Source organism: Electrona antarctica, assembly GCF_951216825.1.
Source record: "Electrona antarctica genome assembly, chromosome: 10".
NCBI classification, from domain to species: domain Eukaryota; kingdom Metazoa; phylum Chordata; class Actinopteri; order Myctophiformes; family Myctophidae; genus Electrona; species Electrona antarctica.
This window is the reverse complement of record NC_136791.1, coordinates 27898120-27920642: the sequence shown is the minus strand read 5'-3', so window position 1 is coordinate 27920642 and position 22523 is coordinate 27898120.

The window sequence follows — 22523 nt, the reverse complement described above, 5'->3', positions numbered from 1 at the left end:
CGGTATATAGTATTTATATGTCGCTATAGGCCTTATTTTGTGAATATTGAGGAGTTCACGTCCATGTCTTCTCTGAAGTTATCTGATGGGCACAAGCTGCATTCAATAACCAATTACTGTCTAACTGTACATGGGATCAATGTTTACTCTTTTCCTCGTAAAAGTACACATTCAGGGCTTTCATTCGGTGTATAGGATGTATAGGATATTTATTGGGTTCAATTTTATATCTGCCTGTCAATGTCTCTGACTTTAAACCATCCATAACTCCATAGACATATATACATAGACGCCTCATTTGCCGCTGCAGTTCATTGGAGCGACGTGTATCCCAATGAAGGCGGAAGTGCAGTGCTGAAGGCTTTTTTTTTTTTTTTAACAAATCTTTATAACAGTCATGACAATATACATTACAAAACAAGACAAACAAACAAACACAAACAACAAAGTTATTAACAATACAACATCAGAGCCAGGGGGGATTAGATTACTAACAGAAAACATTAAAGAGTGAACACAAAGCAACAGTTCTCCGCAGCTTTCTTATTTAGAAGTGCTGAAGGCATTTGCTGAAGGCGACTGCGTCGCTTCCCAAGTGACGTAACTCATTTGACTCCTCCATGTCTCTCGCTGTCACTCAAGTGACTACTGGCCAATCACAGCGCGTCTTTTCCGGGACTTATGTTACGCACGCGGAAGCTTGACAAGCTTCCGCTTTGCTTCCGCTATTCTTCGCAAGGAATGTCGGGAAAATAGTGCCTTCAATTTTGACACACGCCTCAGAGCCGGAAGGGGCGTCTATGTATATATGTCTATGCATAACTCTGCTCGCTGTTCAAGATAACCACTTCCAGGCAAATGCAGGTGTTGCAAAAAGGTCAATATCTCCAGAATGGAACATGGTAAAATCAAAATGTATTTTTTAAATTGAAGTGGACAAGTTCAGCTTTCTTTTGATGTATGCGTGTGATTCTCGCTATAAGAGAACATTTTGCTGTGGGCCCCCGAACAAGGCCTTTGTGCAATGTTAAACGGTAGCAACATCCAAATAGGCCTGTCGAGATCTTGTAGCAATCAAAGTGTTAACAGAATAAAAACAAAGTTATAAAGTCCAGTTCCTTGTCTTCCGTCCACTGCGCTGCAGCCACCATGTTTGTTTTCAGAAAAACTTCTCACAGGGGAGAAAGCACCACATGACGCCAAGGAGGGCTGTGATTGGAGGATTTAGTTATGTTGACCAGTAGAGGTCGCTGATGATCTGACTTTTCTAAACAACAGGAGTTGATCCTTCACAATGGAAAAGTGAAGAGGCAACATTGAGAATTGACATTGCTTGTTGATATTGACGAAAAATCTGTGTATCAGGGGCTTTATAGTCAGGATGGTGGTCCCCAGGTTGCTCTTAGTCAGAATGGTGGTCCCCAGGTTGCTCTTATAGTCAGGATGGCGGTCCCCAGGTTGCTCTTATAGTCAGGATGGTGGTCCCCAGGTTGCTCTTATAGTCAGGATGGCGGTGCCCAGGTTGCTCTTAGTCAGGATGGCGGTCCCCAGGTTGCTCTTAGTCAGAATGGTGGTCCCCAGGTTGCTCTTAGTCAGGATGGTGGTCCCCAGGTTGCTCTTAGTCAGGATGGTGGTCCCCAGGTTGCTCTTAGTCAGAATGGTGGTCCCCAGGTTGCTCTTATAGTCAGGATGGTGGTCCCCAGGTTGCTCTTAGTCAGAATGGTGGTCCCCAGGTTGCTCTTAGTCAGGATGGCGGTCCCCAGGTTGCTCTTAGTCAGGATGGTGGTCCCCAGGTTGCTCTTATAGTCAGGATGGTGGTCCCCAGGTTGCTCTTAGTCAGAATGGTGGTCCCCAGGTTGCTCTTAGTCAGGATGGCGGTCCCCAGGTTGCTCTTAGTCAGGATGGTGGTCCCTGGGTCAAAATCTGTTGAAAACCACTACTCTTTAGCTACCAGTTCATGTCTCACAGCATCAACAACTCAGCAACTGGCGGCCCGGGGGCCACATGCGGCCCCCTCCTTCACTTAATGTGGCCCTCAGGTTAATATCAGAATACTGATATATTAATGATTTCGGCTGTTACAATTCCAAAAGTACCCGCTTTTGTATATGTCCAAATGTGTTTGGATATAGTTCATAAAGTTAACATAACTATAACTAAATTCATTCTAAATTAAATAAAAAGGTTTTTTTTCAGGATTCCAATAATTTAAAAAATGGACAAATATTTTTCAGGATTTCAATTCAAATATAGCAAATAGCTGATCGACACGATCGACACGGCTATTTTTGCTACGACAGTAATATGCAACGTGGCCCTCTGGAGTGAGTGTGGAAATATAGTGGCCCTCTGGAGTGAGTGTGGAAATATAGTGGCCCTCTGGAGTGAGTGTGGAAATATAGTGACCCTCTGGAGTGAGTGTGGAACTATAGTGGCCCTCTGGAGTGAGTGTGGAAATATAGTGGCCCTCTGGAGTGAGTGTGGAAATATAGTGGCCCTCTGGAGTGAGTGTGGAAATATAGTGACCCTCTGGAGTGAGTGTGGAACTATAGTGGCCCTCTGGAGTGAGTGTGGAAATACAGTGGCCCTCTGAAGTGAGTGTGGAACTATAGTGGCCCTCTGGAGTGAGTGTGGAACTATAGTGGACCTCTGGAGTGAGTGTGGAACTATAGTGGCCCTCTGGAGTGAGTGTGGAACTATAAGGGCCCTCTGGAGTGAGTGTGGAACTATAGTGGCCCTCTGGAGTGAGTGTGGAAATATAGTGGCCCTCTGGAGTGAGTGTGGAAATATAGTGGCCCTCTGGAGTTGGTGTGGGTGAAAGATACACTGGGACATATCTTCAGTGATGTGCCTGAGATCATCAGGGGTTTCGGGTCTTTCAACAATCATACCCCTCCCTCAGGTGACCCAGCCAGGGTTGATCAAGCCCCGGCTTGTGTCCCAGTAGCATTGGCCCACAGATCGCTCCTCCTGATCCAATGCCATCTAGAGGCTCTCTCTGCCGCCTCCATGGTGGACTTGATGGCTTTCCTTTTTGCAGCCCCCATGATGCCAAGTAGCGTGCAACACCTTGCACAGTGAGCGGCCAGCAAATCCTCTACACCCCACTTCAATGGGCTCACAGCGTGCCTTCCAGCCTCTACACCCAACTTCAATGGGCTCACAGTGTGCCTTCCAGCCTCTACACCCCACTTCAATGGGCTCACAGCGTGCCTTCCAGCCTCTATACCCCACTTCAATGGGCTCACAGTGTGCCTTCCAGCCTCTTCTTTGGCATTGCTCGACCAGCTCCTGGTACTTTGACCGCTTCTGCTCGTTCGCCTCCTCTATGCGGTCCTCCCAGGGAACTGTCAGTTCTATCAGTAGCACCTGGCCTTGAAGATACTGACGAAAGCACAATGTCTGGTCTCAAATAAGTTGTTGTGACGTGGTCTGGAAACTTGAGCTGCTTGACCAAGTCAACTTGTAGATCCCAGTCCACCGCTGGTTTGGGCTGTGGAAATATAGTGGTCCTCTGGAGTGAGTGTGGAAATATAGTGGCCATCTGGAGTGAGTGTGGAAATATAGTGATGTATGAATGGGTGAATGTAATGCGCCTTGGATAAAGGCGCTATATAAATTTACAGTGTGTGTGCCAGCCCAGTCAGAGACCATGGACTATAGTCCATGTTCTCGCTTTTTCATCATTTTTGAGGATTTGGAAAAAAGTCGAAAATCACCCCAGTGTGCCTCTCCTGCAGTGTCCCCCCAGTGTCTGCCCAGTGTCCCCCCCAGTGTCCCCCCCAGTGCCTCCCCAGTGTCTGCCCAGTGTCTGCCCAGTGCCCCCCAGTGCCCACCCAGTGCCCGCCCAGTGTCTGCCCAGTGTCTCCCCAGTGCCTCCCCAGTGTCTCCCCAGTGTCTGCCCAGTGTTCCCCCAGTGCCTCCCCAGTGTCTGCCCAATGTTCCCCCAGTGCCCCCCACTGTCTGCCCAGTTGCCTCCCCTCCTCAAATGATCTTGAATGAATGAATGAATGAATGGTTTATTTCGATCTATTCAACAATTTCAAAACATTTTTTTCTTTAAAAAAAAAAAGGAATAGGCAGAAGCTTATAGCTTATTTATGCCTATCCTTATTACATAAGAACGTAGAACATGTGCAGGGTCTACAAAACAATCAACATTTGGACGAAACATAAAAAACAAAGAATAAGACAACCACAAGAAAAAAGAACAAACGAAACAACAAAACAAACAAACAGACAAAAGCATAAAGTTCATACTTGGATCCCTAATCGTTCACTTATACATTTCACATTAGCATTTTATTAAATTCGTCAGCATACCGTATGGTATATATCCAATATCGCCTGTTTAAGCCTTTTTTTAATTGGATTAGATTTACACTTTGTTTTAAATTCTCGGGCAAGCCATTCCACAGCTTCACCCCACGGACAGAAATACACATGCTCTTCAAAGTAGTGCCGACCCTTGGTTGTTTAAAGTTAAGTTCACCTCTCAGCTCATACCTACAATCCCTAAACCTATTTTGAATATTACCGGGAAGCATTTTATGTCTTGCTTTATAGATTATCTGTGCAGTTTTAAAGTCGACTAAATAAAAAAATTAAAGTGAGTTTAGAAACGGTATATTTGTGTGCTCATGATAACCTACATTGTTTACTACTTACTTATTGCTTTTTTCTGCATTATGTATATTCAAGGTTACTTTTGTAGGTGTTACCCCACACCTCCACACAGTAGGTGAGATATGGTGTTCTAAGGGTGCAATATCTTGCCGTGGGAGGTCGGCAAGAGTATGTTTAAAAAATATTTAGCAAATGTTAACTTTGTGCTTTATTTTTTTTGTTATTATTGCCTACAATGTAAATTGTGAAATGACTTTACTGTTGAAATGTAAATGAATGTGATTGCTTTTGGAACCTGTAAATTACAACAAAACAAACAAAGGAACTGGTGTGGTACTTCTGGTTTACCGGAACGGGGTTCAACTCCCTGTAGTGCCCTCAATTCGTTTTTTACCTTATTTATTTTGATGTTCTGCTCATTGTGTTGCCTTTTCATAGATGATAACCCCCAGGTTCTTTACTGTGTTTGTATTCCCTACAGTTACCGGTAGGTTACCAAGTCTATTTATTAAGGAACCAAGCCCAAAGTAGCCTGGGGTCCACCTATGCTTTCTATGGCATAGGCAGCTCCCGGCAGGATCCGCCGGGAGAATCTAGACGCAGCTGTGCGACATGAGATAAATTAATTAGAGCGACAGAGAGAGAGAGTTAGTTAGTTAGTTTTTATTATCCACGTGTGGAAATTTGTCTTCGGTCTCATCTCGACAGTAAAAAACAAACGGTTGCAACAACAGCAACAACACTTACACAATTATTTTTCTCATGGCAAAAAAGTGCAGGACAACAGTGGCAAATACATTGAAGAACAACAAATCTAGCGACACATGGTATCATTTAGTACCTTAATGGCATTTGGGATGAAGGAATTTTAAAAAATGTTACGGTTAGCTTTGCGCACTTTGTACCGTCTACCAGAGGGAAGTAGTTCGAACGGTGCAACTGTTCTCTACAGTTGCGCGGTGCAACTGTAGAGAACAGTTGCACCGCTCACTTCACAGGGGTGTGATTTTTATTATTACAGTAGAAGTTTACAGACCAAACTGTAAATAAAAGGTTTACATGACTTTCTGTCTCAGTCCGTATATAGCGAGCTGTAGTGAATAAGTACAGAACAGTTGCAACGCTCACTTCACAGGGGTGTGATTTTTATTATTACAGTAGAAGTTTACAGACCAAACTGTAAATAAAAGGTTTACATGACTTTCTGCCTCAGTCCGTATATAGCGAGCTGTATTGAATAAGCAGAGAACAGAATATGGGACAGAGTTGCACCACTCACTTCACATGGGTGTGATTTTTATTATTACTACAGTAGAAGTTTTTTTCTTATGAAAGCAGAGAGTCTTCTGTTTCATACGGTATATAGTATTTATATGTCGCTATAGGCCTTATTTTGTGAATATTGAGTTCGGGTCCATGTCTTCTCTGCAGTTATATCTGGTGGGCGCAATGTGCATCCACCCAGTAACCAATTTATGACAGACTGTACATGGGATCAATGTTTACTCTTTTCCTCGTAAAGGTACACATTCAGGGCTTTCATTCGGTGTATAGGATGTATAGCATATTTATTGTGTTTATTGTTATATCTGCCTGTCAATGTCTGACTATAAACCTTCATAACTCTGCATCCTTTAGATGATGATGATGATTCACTGCTTTCATTGTTTTGATCGCAGTAACATTGGGGGGGGGGGGGGGGGTCATGGGCACATTGGGCAGCAAAAGTCTTGATCGTACGGCTATAAAAAGTCCCATTCCACCGTTCGGTTCAGAACTATAGTATAACGGTGAGACGCGTTGTCATCATGAGCTGATTTTGTTTTTCAAGCTAGTATAGGGAACATGCCTGGGCATGCACGGTTTAGGACGCGGAAAAGTTCGTTATACATTACACCCGGGTCGATTACGTCCCCGACGCGTTCATTGCGGTCTTATCACTACAATTATAATGAATAAAAAAGCGTTACAATCACACGTCTGAGCGATCTCCGATTATGACGGCTCTGCATGGCGATACGTGATCCACCAACGGTAGACTGTCTGTTGTCATGGCGGCCCCTCTCGATACTGTAGTTCGTTTGTTAGTTCGTAGTATTGTAGGCTCGGGGATCGTTTGGTCGCTACAGTATGAAGAAGTAAACATGCATCTGTCCATGTGTGTTGCAGACATTGTGCAATGCCGATCTGGTGCAGAATCTGCAGATCATGTGTTAGGCAGCGTAACAGCGTTCCGTTCATGTTTTTTTCCGAGACATGAGCCCCCATCTCGCAAGGCCCTCCTCCTGCAGGAGAAACAGGAGGGGAGGGGGGAATCGAGTATAAAAGCCAATAGGTGGAGGAAAGCCTGGTGAGGCGAGGTTAGGTGAAATTTGATTCTTTTCACACACAGACTAGATCGGCATGGGCGCATCCATTTTACACTGGTTTATACACGTAAAGCGGCCCGCCCTCCTGTTTTCAGGAGGGGAGGGTTTTTTTTTCTGATCACGTGAGCGGGACTAAGCAGCAATGATAGGGCGATGGTTCTTCATTGTCCGGGTGGGTAAAAAGATGAATGAAAGTATGCTATAAAAAAGTGATTGAAACGTATTGATACGTGATTCGCACCCGACGTTTGATTAATTGATAACGTATTGATACGCGATTCGCGTCGGCTGTGTTAAGGGACTAGGGCTGACCTTCGATCACGCTTTTGATGATCGACGCTTCGAAACGAATCACGATCGATCGTCGACGCTTCGTCATCCGACGGGGGGGGGGGGGGCAGTGACGCACAATGAATTACGCCAGGGCTCCACCAGACTCGCGTCTCCGTCGCGTGCGTCAAAAAACGCACCGGTTCAATTTGAATGCACGCGTTAATGTCACGCAACGCGGGCAGTGGAGCCACCCTTCATTGATTAAAAAGGGAACATTCCCTGACGGTGACGGAGACGCGACGCTGAAACGCCCGGTGGAGCCCCGGTGTTACGCTTAACACTTTGATTGCTACAAGATCTCGACAGGCCTATTTGGATGTTGCTACCGTTTAACATTGCACAAAGGCCTTGTTCGGGGGCCCACAGCAAAATGTTCTCTTATAGCGAGAATCACACGCATACATCAAAAGAAAGCTGAACTTGTCCACTTCAATTAAAAAAATACATTTTGATTTTACCATGTTCCATTCTGGAGATATTGACCTTTTTGCAACACCTGCATTTGCCTGGAAGTGGTTATCTTGAACAGCGAGCAGAGTTATGGATGGTTTAAAGTCAGAGACATTGACAGGCAGATATAAAATTGAACCCAATAAATATCCTATACATCCTATACACCGAATGAAAGCCCTGAATGTGTACTTTTACGAGGAAAACAGTACACATTGATCCCATCTACAGTTAGACAGTAATTGGTTATTGAATGCAGCTTGTGCCCACCAGATAACTTCAGAGAAGACATGGACGTGAACTCCTCAATATTCACAAAATAAGGCCTATAGCGACATATAAATACTATATACCGTATGAAACAGAAGACTCTCTGCTTTCATAAGAAAAAAAAAACTTCTACTGTAGTAATAATAAAAATCACACCCATGTGAAGTGAGTGGTGCAACTCTGTCCCATATTCTGTTCTCTGCTTATTCAATACAGCTCGCTATATACGGACTGAGACAGAAAGTCATGTAAACCTTTTATTTACAGTTTGGTCTGTAAACTTCTACTGTAATAATAAAAATCACACCCCTGTGAAGTGAGCGGTGCAACTGTTCTTTATAGTTGCGCGGTGCAACTGTAGAGAACAGTTGCACCGCTCACACCACGGTTTAGGTCGCGGAAAAGTTCGTTATACATTACACCCGGGTCGATTACGTCCCCGACGCGTTCATTGCGGTCTTATCACTACAATTATAATGAATAAAAAAGCGTTACAATCACACGTCTGAGCGATCTCCGATTATGACGGCTCTGCATGGCGATACGTGATCCACCAACGGAACACTGTCTTGTCGTGGCGGCCCCTCGATACTGTGGTTAGTTCGTAGTATTGTAGGCTCGGGGATCGTTTGGTCGCTACAGTATGAAGAAGGAAACATGCATCTGTCCATGTGTGTTGCAGATGTTATGCATTGCAATGCCGATCTGGTGCATATGTGTTTAGGCAATAGGCAGCGTTCCGTTCAGCGTTCATCATGTTTTTTTCCGAGAGACAGAGGAGAGCATGTACCCCCTCGCAAGATCCTCCTCCTGGAGAAACAGGAGGGGAGGGGGGAATCAAATGTCCGAGCCGAGGTGGAAAGCCTGGTGAGGCGAGGTTAGGTGAAATTTGATTCTTTTCACACATCGGCATGGGCGCATCCATTACACTGGCTTCTACACGTAAAGCGGCCCGCCCTCCTGTTTTCAGGAGGGGAGGGGTTTTTTGTTTTTTTGTTTTTTTTTCTGATCACGTGAGCGGGACTAAGCAGCAATGATAGGGCGATGGTTCTTCATTGTCCGGGTGGGTAAAAAGATGAATGAAAGTATGCTATAAAAAAGTGATTGAAACGTATTGATACGTGATTCGCACCCGACGTTTGATTAATTGATAACGTATTGATACGCGATTCGCGTCGGCTGTGTTAAAATAAATAAAACAACGATATAGCAGAGAGAAACGCATGCTTGGATTGGTCTCAATTATTTTATTTAACAATAAGCAACAATTGTTGCTTTGACCCAATCCGCCCAATTGTAGCAGCCTTCATGAAAGCAGTGACGCACAAATAATTAGGCTTACAATAAAACATCGACCGTAACAAGTCAACATTAAATAAAACTGCCTGACACAGGCATTACCTCTCAAATAAAAAAGATATAATCAAAAGCAACACAGCAATGGCATTTTGCATTTATAACTGAAATAAACTCAGAGGCTTCGTGGAAACAGCACACGCAAGTGTAAAGGAAAGGCATTTTCCTTATCTTGCCGTAAAATTAACTGAAATAAAGCGTCATTTAATCGAGGCTTTATATGACAGCAGCGAGGCGCACGCAATCAGAGCTGCCTGGGAGAAATGCGAGGCCCTGTGCTTTAATAATTAATTAATATCCAAAACTATACAAAAATGATCACATTTCTATCTATAAGGACAAACAAAAAAATATTAATAGCATATGAAAGCCTTTTGAAATGTGTAGGCCTGTAGGTTACTGAATTGCAGGTGCTGCCAAATAAGTATAATTACTAGGCTACCAAATGCCAGTCAGTTGCGCAAATATAGGTCAGATCAATTAGCAGAGCGGAGTAGCTTCTCACTGACCAGCTCTTCTTAAAGTTTACTTAGCCTACTTTAATAATATGACATAGTGTTGGATCTCCATCCTCCAGACAAACAAACCTTGGATTATAATTGGATTATGCCTATAATTCTTCTTTCTTCAAACCAGCACGAGCCACAAGGTAAGAAACTATATAATGATTCACTGTTCGCACAGCACCCAGGCAGCTGTTCTTAATCGCATCGCATTCCCATCAAAGTAGCACACTAACTTTGTGATCAACCTTCTTAATTTGCTTATTTTATTTGTAAAAAGCAACACTGTATTAAGACATGGCAGTATAATATTGGTGCAAAATGGAAATATGAGAGAGAGAGAGAGAATTGCTTTGAGAGAGAGAGAGAGAGAGAGAATTGCTTTGAGAGAGAGAGAGAGAGAGAGAGAGAGAATTGCTTTGAGAGAGAGAGAGAGAGAGACGGACACGTAAAGCCGTTCCATTTCAACGAATACAAAAATGCCGTCTCGCAGGCCCTGTGCGGCCGCACCGTTCGCACAACCTAAAAAGCGTCTCTGTCTCTGAGTGCAATATTATAGTTAGTTACCGTACTTATATTAGTGCAGAAAAGAGACAATAAATCCCGCTTTGGAGAAGATGCGTTCCGAATCCGAAGGGGTTGTAGTGGCAGGGATTCTACACTTTTGATTTATTTTGGGCGGCATGACTGCAGGCTGCAGCTGTTCTTGTTGACTTCCTTGTTGTTACCACGAGTGAGGGGGGAGAGGGGAGGAGGCATTGCGAGGTCTGCGAGGCGCCAGCATGCAGCATGGCTCGCGGACCAAATGGGGCCGGCTCGCGGACCAAAAGCGGACGCTTTTTTTTTAAATGACTATTCGATTTTTTATTTCAAGATCGATTCCCGTGCATATCGATCGATCGTCGATTAATCGACCTCTGCATCCATGGGATGCACTACTGTACTACTGTACTGTTTTTTATTCTAGTTTATTTTTGCTAGCTTTAGTCTTAATAATCATTTCTTCTTCTGTTTTCTACATGAATATAACCACATTATAACCATATAAAATGCAATTTGTAACAAAAATGGCAAAATATGACTCCTAACGTCGTTGAAGTGGGACTCATCTAAAAGACCATCCCTGCATCCCGGGACTCATTACATTGAAAACCTATTTACATCACTGCCTGCCATTTTGAATTGTATCCATCGCCTCCCGGGGGGGGGGGGAGTGGGGTGTGTGTGTGTGTGTGTGTGTGTGTGTGTGTGTGTGTGTGTGTGTGTGTGTGTGTGTGTGTGTGTGTGTGTGTGTGTGTGTGTGTGTGTGTGTGTGTGTGTGTGTGTGTGTGTGTGTGTGTGAGAGAGAGATTGGGTAAGACTGACGTTATGTATCTTTCAGGACTTTTCACTGCTTCGTCTCAACCATTACTCAATGGCTCTGGTCTCAGCCACCGCGGTGGATATTTTGACATTCCGTTTTTATTATTTTTTAATGTTGCCAATACTGTTGGAGCAGCCATAAACTACACAGGTTCATCCCGATGTTCTGAGCATCTTTGTAATGTTAGTGTTAGTAAAAAGCAGGTAAAAGAGTAACGTTTGAGGCAGAGTCACTCTGCCGTTCACTATAGTAGAAGAGGTGCGCCTGGTGAGGGTTTAAACCCCGCAGCTACGTCGAGTCCGCCTACAGGAAATACTTAAGCTGCGACCATGAGACCCGTTTCTGGATTCGTCTATAGTCCATGGTTTCGGACCGCATTCCGTTTTTCATGATTTTGCAGGATTTGAGAAAAAGATGAAAATAATTGACCTGTAAATGACAACAAAACAAACTAAGGCACTGGTGTGGTACTCCTGGTTTACCAGAACAGGGTTCAAGTCCCTGCGGTGCTCTGCTCAATTTGTTGTATTTACATGGTTTATTTAAATTTTCTGCCTGTGTTGCCTTTTCATAGATGATAACCCCCAGGTTCTCTACTGTGTTTGTACTCCCTACAGTTAGTTTACAGAGTCTATTTATTACTTGTGATTTCTGTTCACTAGACCCAGAACAAAGTATGAGAACGTCTGTCTTCATTGATTTTCACCTTTTTTTTAATCCTCCGAAATCGTAAAAAATGACAAGCTATAGTATGCCCTCCGAGACCATGGACTATATATAGCCTTTCGCTTTTCCGCGATTTTCACCTTTTTCAAATCCTCAACAATGATGAAGAATCGCGCACTATAGCACGCCGCTCAATGACCTTGACCAATATCAATGACCTTGAGCAGTATAAATGACCTTAATAAGACTAGTAAATGACCTTGACCAGTATAAATAACCTTGACCAGTATAAATGACCTACCTTGACCAGTATGAATTACCTTGACCAGTATGCAGTCCGTGACCATGGACTATAGCCTGTCGCTTTTCTGCGATTTTCACCTTTTTTTTTAAATCCTCCGAAATAGTAAAAAACTACATACTATAGTATGCCCTCCGACACCATGGACTATAGCCTGTCGCTTTTCTGCGATTTTCACCTTTTTTTTTAAATCCTCCCTCCGACACCATGGACAATGATGAAGAATCGCGCACTATAGCACGTCGCTCAATGACCTTGACCAATATCAATGACCTTGAGCAGTATAAATGACCTTCATAAGACTAGTAAATGACCTTGAGCAGTATAAATGACCTTGACCAGTAGAAATGACCTTGACCAGTAGAAATGACCTTCATAAGACTAGTAAATGACCTTCATAAGACTAGTAAATTACCTTGACCAGTATAAATGACCTTGACCAGTATGCGCTCCGAGACGATGGACTATAGCCTGTCGCTTTCCTGCGATTTTCACCTTTTTCAAATCCTCAACAAAGAATCGCGCACTATAGCACGCCGCTCAATGACCTTGACCAATATCAATGACCTTGAGCAGTATAAATTACCTTAATAAGACTAGTAAATGACCTTGACCAGTATAAATGACCTACCTTGACCAGTATAAATTACCTTGACCAGTATGCACTCCGAGACCATGGGCTGTAGCCCATCGTCTCTGAGTGATTTTCGTCTTTTTTTCAAATCCTCAAAAATGATGCAAAACGGCATGCTATAGTATGCCGTTCGAGACCATGGGCTATAGCCCATCGCCATGGTCATAAATGATGAAAAACGAGGATTTGAAAAAAAGAAGAAAATGACTCCGAGACGATGGGCTATAGCCCATGGTCTCGGAGTGATTTTCGTCTTTTTTTCTTTTTTCTTTTTTTCAAATCCTCAAAAATGATGGAAAACGGCATGCTATAGTATGCCGTTCGAGACCATGGGCTATAGCCCATCGCCATGGTCATAAATTATGAAAAACGAGGATTTGAAAAAAAGAAGAAAATGACTCCGAGACGATGGGCTATAGCCCATGGTCTCGGAGTGATTTTCGTCTTTTTTTCTTTTTTCTTTTTTTCAAATCCTCAAAAATGATGGAAAACGGCATGCTATAGTATGCCGTTCGAGACCATGGGCTATAGCCCATCGCCATGGTCATAAATTATGAAAAACGAGGATTTGAAAAAAAGACGAAAATGACTCCGAGACGATGGGCTATAGCCCATGGTCTCGGGGTGATTTTCGTCTTTTTTTCAAATCCTCAAAAATGATTCAAAACGGCATGCTATAGTATGCCGTTCGAGACCATGGGCTATAGCCCATCGCCATGGTCATAAATGATGAAAAACGAGGATTTGAAAAAAATACGAAAATGACTCCGAGACGATGGGCTATAGCCCATGGTCTCGGAGTGATTTTCGTCTTTTTTTCAAATCCTCAAAAATGATGCAAAACGGCATGCTATAGTATGCCGTTCGAGACCAAATATAGGTCAGATCAATTAGCAGAGCGGAGTAGCTTCTCACTGACCAGCTCTTCTTAAAGTTTACTTAGCCTACTTTAATAATATGACATAGTGTTGGATCTCCATCCTCCAGACAAACAAACCTTGGATTATAATTGGATTATGCCTATAATTCTTCTTTCTTCAAACCAGCACGAGCCACAAGGTAAGAAACTATATAATGATTCACTGTTCGCACAGCACCCAGGCAGCTGTTCTCAATCGCATCGCATTCCCATCAAAGTAGCACACTAACTTTGTGATCAACCTTCTTAATTTGCTTATTTTATTTGTAAAAAGCAACACTGTATTAAGACATGGCAGTATAATATTGGTGCAAAATGGAAATATGAGAGAGAGAGAGAGAATTGCTTTGAGAGAGAGAGAGAGGGAGAGAGAATTGCTTTGAGAGAGAGAGAGAGAGAGAGAGAGATAATTGCTTTGTGAGAGAGAGAGAGAGAGAGAGAATTGCTTTGAGAGAGAGAGAGAGAGAGAGAGAGACAGACACGTAAAGCCGTTCCATTTCAACGAATAAAAAAATGCCGTCTCGCAGGCCCTGTGCGGCCGCACCGTTCGCACAACCTAAAAAGCGTCTCTGTCTCTGAGTGCAATATTATAGTTAGTTACCGTACTTATATTAGTGCAGAAAAGAGACAATAAATCCCGCTTTGGAGAAGATGCGTTCCGAATCCGAAGGGGTTGTAGTGGCAGGGAATCAGGGATGGATAGAATCCCTGATTCTATCCAGAATCAGGGATTCTACACTTTTGATTTCTTTTGGGCGGCATGACTGCAGGCTGCAGCTGTTCTTGTTGACTTCCTTGTTGTTACCACGAGTGAGGGGGGAGAGGGGAGGAGGCGTTGCGAGGTCTGCGAGGCGCCAGCATGCAGCATGGCTCGCGGACCAAATGGGGCCGGCTCGCGGACCAAAAGCGGACGCTTTTTTTTTAAATGACTATTCGATTTTTTATTTCAAGATCGATTCCCGTGCATATCGATCGATCGTCGATTAATCGATTTTTTTGGGTCAGCCCTATAAGGGACACAATAAAACAACGACCTCTGCATCCATGGGATGCACTACTGTACTACTGTACTGTTTTTTATTCTAGTTTATTTTTGCTAGCTTTAGTCTTAATAATCATTTCTTCTTCTGTTTTCTACATGAATATAACCACATTATAACCATATAAAATGCAATTTGTAAAAATGGCAAAATATGACTCCTAACGTCGTTGAAGTGGGACTCATCTAAAAGACCATCCCTGCATCCCGGGACTCATTACATTGAAAACCTATTTACATCACTGCCTGCCATTTTGAATTGTATCCATCTCCTCCCGGGATCTTTGATCAAAATGCCCGAAAATGTCTCCACATGAACTTTAGACCTATACCGATGTATGTATTTATTACATTAACGACATGAATCCTAGAATCACTATTCTGAGGGGAACATTAGCAAAAAAAAAATCAGATCTACAAGCTCATGATTTTGGAGGATTTGAAAAAAGATAAATCATCAAGTGTGTGTGTGTGTGTGTGTGTGTGTGTGTGTGTGTGTGTGTGTGTGTGTGTGTGTGTGTGTGTGTGTGTGTGTGTGTGTGTGTGTGTGTGTGTGTGTGTGTGTGTGAGAGAGAGAGATTGGGTAAGACTGACGTTATGTATCTTTCAGGACTTTTCACTGCTTCGTCTCAACCATTACTCAATGGCTCTGGTCTCAGCCACCACGGTGGATATTTTGACATTCCGTTTTTATTATTTTTGAATGTTGCCAATACTGTTGGAGCAGCCATAAACTACACAGGTTCATCCCGATGTTCTGAGCATCTTTGTAATGTTAAGGTGGCCTTACACTAGCCGATTTTTTTCAATCTGATAGCGCCACACACTACAGGATAATCGGAGCGGGGCAGAGCAAATATCAAACATTCTTGATGTTGATCGGGCCGATCCCGATCGCGCTTTGAGCGGCCCCGAGCAGATCGATTGAGTCGGGCACCCCCCGAGCGTCAAAAAATGCCCGATTATCGGCTAGTGTAAGGCCACCTTCAGTGTTAGTAAAAAGCAGGTAAAAGAGTAACGTTTGAGGCAGAGTCACTCTGCCGTTCACTATAGTAGAAGAGGTGCGCCTGGTGAGGGTTTAAACCCCGCAGCTACGTCGAGTCCGCCTACAGGAAATACGTAAGCTGCGACCATGAGACCCGTTTCTGGATTCGTCTATAGTCCATGGTTTCGGACCGCATGCCGTTTTTCATGATTTTGCAGGATTTGAGAAAAAGATGAAAATAATTGACCTGTAAATGACAACAAAACAAACTAAGGCACTGGTGTGGTACTCCTGGTTTACCAGAACAGGGTTCAAGTCCCTGCGGTGCTCTGCTCAATTTGTTGTATTTACATGGTTTATTTTAATTTTCTGCCTGTGTTGCCTTTTCATAGATGATAACCCCCAGGTTCTCTACTGTGTTTGTACTCCCTACAGTTAGTTTACAGAGTCTATTTATTACTTGTGATTTCTGTTCACTAGACCCAGAACAAAGTATGAGAACGTCTGTCTTCATTGATTTTCACCTTTTTTTTAATCCTCCGAAATCGTGAAAAACGACATACTATAGTATGCGCTCCGACACCATGGACTATAGCCTTTCGCTTTTCCGCGATTTTCACCTTTTTCAAATCCTCAACAATGATGAAAAATCGCTCACTATAGCGCACCGCTCAATGACCTTGACCAATATCAATGACCTTGAGCAGTATAAATGACCTTCATAAAACTAGTAAATGACCTTGACCCGTATAAATGACCTTGACCAGTATAAATTACCTTGACCAGTATAAATTACCTTGACCAGTATGCAGTCCGTGACCATGGACTATAGCCTGTCGCTTTTCTGCGATTTTCACCTTTTTTTAAAATCCTCCTAAATCGTGAAAAACGACATACTATAGTATGCCCTCCGACACCATGGACTATAGCCTGTCGCTTTTCTGCGATTTTCACATTTTTTAAAAATCCTCCGAAATCGTAAAAAACAACATACTATAGTATGCCCTCCGACACCATGGACTATAGCCGTTCGCTTTTCCGCGATTTTCACCTTTTTTTTTAAATCCTCCGAAATCGTAAAAAACTACATACTCCGACACCATGGACTATAGCCTGTCGCTTTTCTGCGATTTTCACCTTTTTTTTAAATCCTCCGAAATCGTAAAAAACTACATACTATAGTATGCCCTCCGACACCATGGACTATAGCCTGTCGCTTTTCCGCGATTTTCACCTTTTTTTTTAAATCCTCCGAAATCGTAAAAAATGACAAGCTATAGTATGCCCTCCGAGACCATGGACTATAGCCTTTCGCTTTTCCGCGATTTTCACCTTTTTCAAATCCTCAACAATGATGAAGAATCGCGCACTATAGCACGCCGCTCAATGACCTTGACCAATATCAATGACCTTGAGCAGTATAAATGACCTTAATAAGACTAGTAAATGACCTTGACCAGTATAAATGACCTTGACCAGTATAAATGACCTACCTTGACCAATATGAATTACCTTGACCAGTATGCAGTCCGTGACCATGGACTATAGCCTGTCGCTTTTCTGCGATTTTCACCTTTTTTTTTAAATCCTCCGAAATAGTAAAAAACGACATACTATAGTATGCCCTCCGACACCATGGACTATAGCCTGTCGCTTTTCTGCGATTTTCACCTTTTTTTTTAAATCCTCCGAAATCGTAAAAAACTACATACTATAGTATGCCCTCCGACACCATGGACAATGATGAAGAATCGCGCACTATAGCACGCCGCTCAATGACCTTGACCAATATCAATGACTTTGAGCAGTATAAATGACCTTCATAAGACTAGTAAATGACCTTGAGCAGTATAAATGACCTTGACCAGTAGAAATGACCTTGACCAGTAGAAATGACCTTCATAAGACTAGTAAATGACCTTCATAAGACTAGTAAATTACCTTGACCAGTATAAATGACCTTGACCAGTATGCGCTCCGAGACGATGGACTATAGCCTGTCGCTTTTCTGCGATTTTCACCTTTTTCAAATCCTCAACAAAGAATCGCGCACTATAGCACGCCGCTCAATGACCTTGACCAATATCAATGACCTTGAGCAGTATAAATTACCTTAATAAGACTAGTAAATGACCTTGACCAGTATAAATGACCTACCTTGACCAGTATAAATTACCTTGACCAGTATGCACTCCGAGACCATGGGCTATAGCCCATCGCCATGGTCATAAATGATGAAAAACGAGGATTTGAAAAAAAAGAAGAAAATGACTCCGAGACGATGGGCTATAGCCCATGGTCTCGGAGTGATTTTCGTCTTTTTTTCTTTTTTCTTTTTTTCAAATCCTCAAAAATGATGGAAAACGGCATGCTATAGTATGCCGTTCGAGACCATGGGCTATAGCCCATCACCATGGTCATAAATTATGAAAAACGAGGATTTGAAAAAAAGACGAAAATGACTCCGAGACGATGGGCTATAGCCCTAGCCTGGTTAATAAACCAGACCGAATCAGCCGTTGGCAAAAAAAAGTTGCCTACCAGCGGATTACGGTCTGGCGAGGCTCAGTAGCACGCCTCTTTCCTACAGCAGAGAACAGGTCGGACCAATCGGGACACGGTATGCAATATAGGCGGGCTTTGGTACAGTGACGTTCAATGCTTGAGACTTTTGACTGACAGTAGCTCTGACCAATTGCGTCAAAGAGAAAATGTTCCCCGGGAAATGAAATCCAAGTGGAGCCAGCCCAGACTGATATACCGCGACAGTGTTGTGTGATATTAGTCTGGCTTATTAGCCAGGCTACTATAGCCCATGGTCTCGGAGTGATTTTCGTCTTTTTTTCTTTTTTCTTTTTTCAAATCCTCAAAAATGGAAAACGGCATGCTATAGTATGCCGTTCGAGACCATGGGCTATAGCCCATCGCCATGGTCATAAATTATGAAAAACGAGGATTTGAAAAAAAGACGAAAATCACTCCGAGACCATGGGCTATAGCCCATCGTCTCGGAGTCATTTTCGTCTTTTTTTCAAATCCTCAAAAATGATGGAAAACGGCATGCTATAGTATGCCGTTCGAGACCATGGGCTATAGCCCATCGCCATGGTCATAAATGATGAAAAACGATGATTTGAAAAAAAGACGAAAATGACTCCGAGACGATGGGCTATAGCCCATGGTCTTGGAGTGATTTTCGTCTTTTTTTCAAATCCTCAAAAATGATGGAAAACGGCATGCTATAGTATGCCGTTCGAGACCATGGGCTATATAGCCCATGGTCTCGGAGTGATTTTCGTCTTTTTTTCAAATCCTTAAAAATGATGGAAAACGGCATGCTATACTATGCCAGTTCGAGACCATGGGCTATAGCCCATCGCCGTGGTCATAAATGATGAAAAACGAGGATTTGAAAAAAAGACGAAAATGACTCCGAGACGATGGGCTATAGCCCATGGTCTTGGAGTGATTTTCGTCTTTTTTTCAAATCCTCAAAAATGATGGAAAACGGCATGCTATAGTATGCCGTTCGAGACCATGGGCTATAGCCCATCGCCATGGTCATAAATGATGAAAAACAAGGATTTGAAAAAAAGACGAAAATGACTCCGAGACGATGGGCTATAGCCCATGGTCTCGGAGTGATTTTCGTCTTTTTTTCAAATCCTCAAAAATTATGGAAAACGGCATGCTATAGTAGGCCGTTCGAGACCATGGGCTATAGCCCATCGCCATGGTCATAAATGATGAAAAACGAGGATTTGAAAAAAAGACGAAAATGACTCCGAGACCATGGGCTTGGAGTGATTTTCGTCTTTTTTTCAAATCCTCAAAAATGATGGAAAACGGCATGCTATAGTATGCCGTTCGAGACCATGGGCTATAGCCCGTTCGCTATATAGCCCATGGTCTCGGAGTGATTTTCGTCTTTTTTTCAAATCCTCGTTTCGTCTTTTTTTCAAATCCTCAAAAATGATGCAAAACGGCATGCTATAGTATGCCGTTCGAGACCATGGGCTATAGCCCATCGCCATGGTCATAAATGATGAAAAACGAGGTTTTGAAAAAAAGACGAAAATGACTCCGAGAGGTCTTGGAGTGATTTTCGTCTTTTTTTCAAATCCTCAAAAATGATGGAAAACGGCATGCTATAGTATGCCGTTCGAGACCATGGGCTATAGCCCGTTCGCTATATAGCCCATGGTCTCGGAGTGATTTTCGTCTTTTTTTCAAATCCTCGTTTCGTCGTTTTTTCAAATCCTCAAAAATGATGCAAAACGGCATGCTATAGTATGCCGTTCGAGACCATGGGCTATAGCCCATCGCCATGGTCATAAATGATGAAAAACGAGGATTTGAAAAAGAAGACGAAAACGACTCCGAGACGATGGGCTATAGCCCATGGTCTCGGAGTGATTTTCGTCTTTTTTTCAAATCCTCAAAAATGATGCAAAACGGCATGCTATAGTATGCCGTTCGAGACCATGGGCTATAGCCCATCGCCATGGTCATAAATGATGAAAAACGAGGATTTGAAAAAAAGACGAAAATGTCTCCGAGACAATGGGCTATAGCCCATGGTCATGGTCTTTTCTTTTCTGTTCTGGCCCCACAGTGGTGGAATGAACTTCCCACTGATGTTAGGACAGCAGAGTCACTGCCCATATTTCGCCGCAGGTTGAAAACCCACCTCTTCAGGAAACACTACCCTTCCTCTCTGCCTGACCTACTTGTTGTTAACTAGTTGTACGAACGCTTGTTTTCTATTGTTGTATTGTTTATTGGATCTTGTTTAGTCGATACACTTAATTGTTTTAGCTCATGCTCATTTGATTTAGCTATTTTGTCTCATCTGTTTAAGGAAATAGGTAGCTGATATATTGCACTTTTACCTTAGCGCTAGGTATACTCTTGGTTGCTTGTTTTTGCAGAAAATGCACTAAAGACTTCTGGTGATTAGTAGTTTTTGTTCCCTACCTATGTTGAATACACTTATTGTAAGTCGCTTTGGATAAAAGCGTCTGCTAAATGACTGTAATGTAATGTAATGTAATGTCTCGGAGTGATTTTCGTTTTTTTTTCAAATCCTCAAAAATGATGCAAAACGGCATGCTATAGTATGCCGTTCGAGACCATGGGCTATAGCCCATCGCTATGGTCATAAATGATGAAAAACGAGGATTTGAAAAAAAGACGAAAATGACTCCGAGACGATGGGCTATAGCCCAAAAATGATGCAAAACGGCATGCTATAGTATGCCGTTCGAGACCATGGGCTATAGCCCATCGCTATGGTCATAAATGATGAAAAACGAGGATTTGAAAAAAAGACGAAAATGACTCCGAGACGATGGGCTATAGCCCAAAAATTATGCAAAACGGCATGTTATAGTATGCCGTTCGAGACCATGGGCTATAGCCCATCGCCATGGTCATAAATGATGAAAAACGAGGATTTGAAAAAAAGACGTAAATGACTCCGAGACGATGGGCTATAGCCCATTGTCTCGGAGTGATTTTCGTCTTTTTTTCAAATCCTCAAAAATGATGGAAAACGGCATGCTATAGTATGCCGTTCGAGACCATGGGCTATAGCCCATCGCCATGGTCATAAATGATGAAAAACGAGGATTTGAAAAAAAGACGAAAATTACTCCGAGACAATGGGCTATAGCCCATGGTCTCGGAGTGATTTTCGTCTTTTTTTCAAATCCTCAAAAATGATGGAAAACGGCATGCTATAGTATGCCGTTCGAGACCATGGGCTATAGCCCATCGCCATGGTCATAAATGATGAAAAACGAGGATTTGATAAAAAGACGAAAATGACTCCGAGACGATGGGCTATAGCCCATTGTCTCGGAGTGATTTTCGTCTTTTTTTCAAATCCTCAAAAATGATGCAAAACGGCATGCTATAGTATGCCGTTCGAGACCATGGGCTATAGCCCATCGCCATGGTCATAAATGATGAAAAACGAGGATTTGAAAAAAAGTCGAAAATGACTCCGAGACAATGGGCTATAGCCCATGGTCTCGGAGTGATTTTCGTCTTTTTTTCAAATCCTCAAAAATGATGGAAAACGGCATGCTATAGTATGCCGTTCGAGACCATGGGCTATAGCCCATCGCCATGGTCATAAATGATGAAAAACGAGGATTTGAAAAAAAGACGAAAATGTCTCAGAGACAATGGGCTATAGCCCATGGTCATGGTCTTTTCTTTTCTGTTCTGGCCCCACAGTGGTGGAATGAACTTCCCACTGATGTTAGGACAGCAGAGTCACTGCCCATATTTCGCCGCAGGTTGAAAACCCACCTCTTCAGGAAACACTACCCTTCCTCTCTGCCTGACCTACTTGTTGTTAACTAGTTGTACGAACGCTTGTTTTCTATTGTTGTATTGTTTATTGGATCTTGTTTAGTCGATACACTTAATTGTTTTAGCTCATGCTCATTTGATTTAGCTATTTTGTCTCATCTGTTTAAGGAAATAGGTAGCTGATATATTGCACTTTTACCTTAGCGCTAGGTATACTCTTGGTTGCTTGTTTTTGCAGAAAATGCACTAAAGACTTCTGGTGATTAGTAGTTTTTGTTCCCTACCTATGTTGAATACACTTATTGTAAGTCGCTTTGGATAAAAGCGTCTGCTAAATGACTGTAATGTAATGTAATGTAATGTAATGTCTCGGAGTGATTTTCGTCTT